The sequence below is a fragment of the Physeter macrocephalus genome, chromosome 4 (genome assembly GCF_002837175.3).
Source record: "Physeter macrocephalus isolate SW-GA chromosome 4, ASM283717v5, whole genome shotgun sequence".
Taxonomy (NCBI): domain Eukaryota; kingdom Metazoa; phylum Chordata; class Mammalia; order Artiodactyla; family Physeteridae; genus Physeter; species Physeter macrocephalus.
The window spans coordinates 131,371,026-131,374,112 of record NC_041217.1 but is presented as its reverse complement, the minus strand read 5'-3'; the positions used below and the strand labels follow the sequence as shown (position 1 = coordinate 131,374,112).

The following is a 3,087-nucleotide window of genomic DNA, read 5'->3' as shown; positions in this document are numbered from 1 at the left end:
GCCTGGGCACTGAAATCTCTTAGGGTGACACGGGACTTGAGCAGGAGAGGAATACTGAGAGCCAGGCCATGAATGATTCAGTGAATGAGCATTGGACAGTTTTCAGTATTGGGGAGGAGAGATGTTGGATGGCATGAGGCTCAAAGAAAGCTATGAGTCTGGACAAGCAATGGAGTGGTAGTGACAGAGGAAAGCCAGGACAATCCAGCCACCACTTCTACTTCAGAGGTGTAGGGTATGGGCCTGAGAGGGTGAGCAACTTTCTCCTGAAGGGCTACATAGAAAGTGAAGACTTCTGTTAAAACAAAAGATGATGAGAGCCTTCTAACGAGGATCTGGGGATAAAGGGAGAGTGTGTCCACAGTGGATGGAGGGTTCCTGAGGGTGTAATGGCTAAATAGGGTTTGGGAGTGAGATGAGTAAGAAATACAAGGAGGGTAAGTAATGGTGCAGGTGGCAGGGTGTGGAATTTGAGGTCGTGGAAGGGACTTTTTGTTACAAGGCCCTTGTTCTAGGCAGAGACCCTCTTAAAGTATTTAGAACTTTAGTATTTAGAGCCTGAGCTATGCAGGTGGTGGCCTTGTTCTAGGCCAAGGTTCTTGCTCTCTAAGTCCAGTGCCCCTCCCTTGGGCAGGCCCCTCTCATTGGAGCCAGGAGGCCCCTATGCCTGGCAGATGACCGTCTGCTAGGGACACTGTAAAGGGGGAGGGGGTGGGGTGGATGGTGGGTGGAGCTGGCGCCTGACTGTGAGACCCCTCAGACAGCCTGGGCATTCTTGACTCAGGAAGTCACACATGGCAATGGATCTTCCTGTTATGACTGTTCTGCTATAAATAAAACACAAAAATGTGAGAGTTCTTGAACTCTCCTGAGAGGAAGACAATAAAAGCAATTTGACCACCCACCTGGAAGCTCATATTAAATAACTTTCTATGGCTATTTTAAGACGGAAATGGACACTCTCCTATTAATATGCCTGGCTAAGTAAGGCCTGTCTGCAGGCCAGAGTGACTCTGAAAGCCTCTTTCCCCACAGAGGCCCTGAGAGGGGACAAAGAGAAGGGGTGTGCTCCTGTCGTTGGACAACCCCACGCTGGTCACTGCAGGTAGAAAATTCTACAGGGAAAAAGAGTCCTCAGCCTCTAATCTACCTCTTGCCCTTCATGGAGGAGTTTACACACATAATTATAGCATCTAAAGGAGAGACCAAGCATGCTGCTTTCCAGGAAAACCCCGTGAGACCCCCAACAACCTCAGGGAGGAGGTTCTGTTCGATGCCCATTTTACAGATGTGGAAACTGAGGCTTAGAAGAGTACATTTACGACCAGGTTCTCACAGTTAGAAAAAGCAGCTGGGATTTGAGGCACTCTAGCTGCCGGATCCCGGGAAATAACCACTCCACCGTTTTCCCTGCCTGCCTGAGGCACCATGTAGTTGTGTGAGGGCTTTCAAAGTCAGCTTCCTCTTGCTTCACCTCAGATGTGGTCGGGAGGCAGCTGATCATCACGTCCACTCTGCTCCTTGCTCACACCGTCCTTCAATGTCCTGGCTGAAATCTGCAAAGCCACTGTGGACTGAACATCAGGTCTCCTTCAACCCAGACGCCCCCAGCATCCTGCAGGGAGGTCACCCTGGCCATCAGACACTCGGGATTCCTGGTTCCATGGAATAGAGAGCCCCTCAGGAGAAAGGGAGTCAGGGCTGGTGCTGAGACTGAGGGGCCCTGGGGGTTCTGTGGGTCGTGGTGTCCACCTCTGTCGCTGCCTTTCTCGCCGTCTTCTCTAGAGCCTCACTTCTCGCTGCACACCTTCTCCTACCCAGGTCTCTGCCTGCCTCCTCCTGGCCTCTCCCCCTCCCACGGCGGCTGCTCCAACTCCGCCGCGTGGGACCTTCCAACGCATTCCCGTGGCCCCCAGCCCCTCTGCTAACTGCCTGCACATCTCAGCATTCTTGGTTCAGATTCCTGAGGTGAGAATATGATCGGCCTGGCTCCCTTTTGGGGCTGGACCATAGGTCGTAGGTCGGTGGCTGGTCTGAGTTGGCTCAGATGACCTCCCGGCTGTACTGGACAGCAGGGGTGGGACAAACACGGCTGAGGAATGTCCCTCGGCTCTTTCAGCCAGGGTTCTCTGTTGTGTTCCTTTTATTTTATTTTATTTTATTATTTGATTTTATTTTATTTTAACATCTTTATTGGAGTATAATTGCTTTACAATGGTGTGTTAGTTTCTGCTGTATAACAAAGTGAATCAGCTATACACATACATATATAAAAATATGGAACGCTTCACGAATTTGCGTGTCATCCTTGCGCAGGGCCGTGCTAATCTTCCCTGTATCGTTCCAATTTTAGTATATGTGCTGCTGAAGGGAGCACAAATTGTTCCTTTTAGAAGAGTTGATGGCCAACATTTGTACTGTACTGCTAAAACCTCCACCCGCCCTCAGGCAGGAACACAGGCTCTTGGAGCATTTATAAATGAGGGCTTTTAACTGCCAGAAATGGTAACATACAGTAAGCATACTCTGACTCCAGCGTTCACTAGCGTGGGACCCAGTTCCCTTTCAAACTGTTCCCCCTACCAAAATGTCTCTGTCTCTGAGAGCTCCCAGATAGGGACTCCTGTGTGAGCAATGGGCCCAGTCTGTCGCCAGACGACATCTGCATGCTGTCCTCTTGCCACACACGCCGCTGGCCCTGCCACCTCTGGCACTGGCGTTGTTGCAGCCGTCACTGTGTCCCCCAGACTCTGCTGACCCCCTCAGCACACCTAAGCCCTGCGGTGATTTAAAGAACAACCCCAGGAGGAGTTCTTCATCCTGTTTTTGTCACCTGTTATTAAGGGGCATCACCGAGCTCTGACCTCCGATGGCTTGGGGGGGCTTGAATGAATCTGCTGTTTCAGTTTGTCCTCGCCAGCCACTTTCCCCAGGACCCAGGCACAAGGGCATGGGGGGAGGGCAGGGGCGGTGGCTGACAGGCTGGGGCAAAGTTGAAGAGAGACAGCAGGCCTGACTCTGCATCGGCCTCCATTTGGTTCCCTGGGGTTGAGTTATTCCCCAGGAAATTCCTGGTCTCTCAGGCCA

The 3,087-nt window shown here is 51.5% G+C and overlaps 1 non-coding gene across 1 annotated transcript; it reads right to left on the bottom strand.

The window, feature by feature from the left end:
• Nucleotides 1-2,271: 2,271 nt before the first annotated feature.
• Nucleotides 2,272-2,377, bottom strand: LOC112063899 (U6 spliceosomal RNA). The gene has a single exon (XR_002891245.1). It is a non-coding gene; the product is annotated as a U6 spliceosomal RNA (small nuclear RNA).
• Between the last annotated feature and the right edge of the window lie 710 nt (nucleotides 2,378-3,087).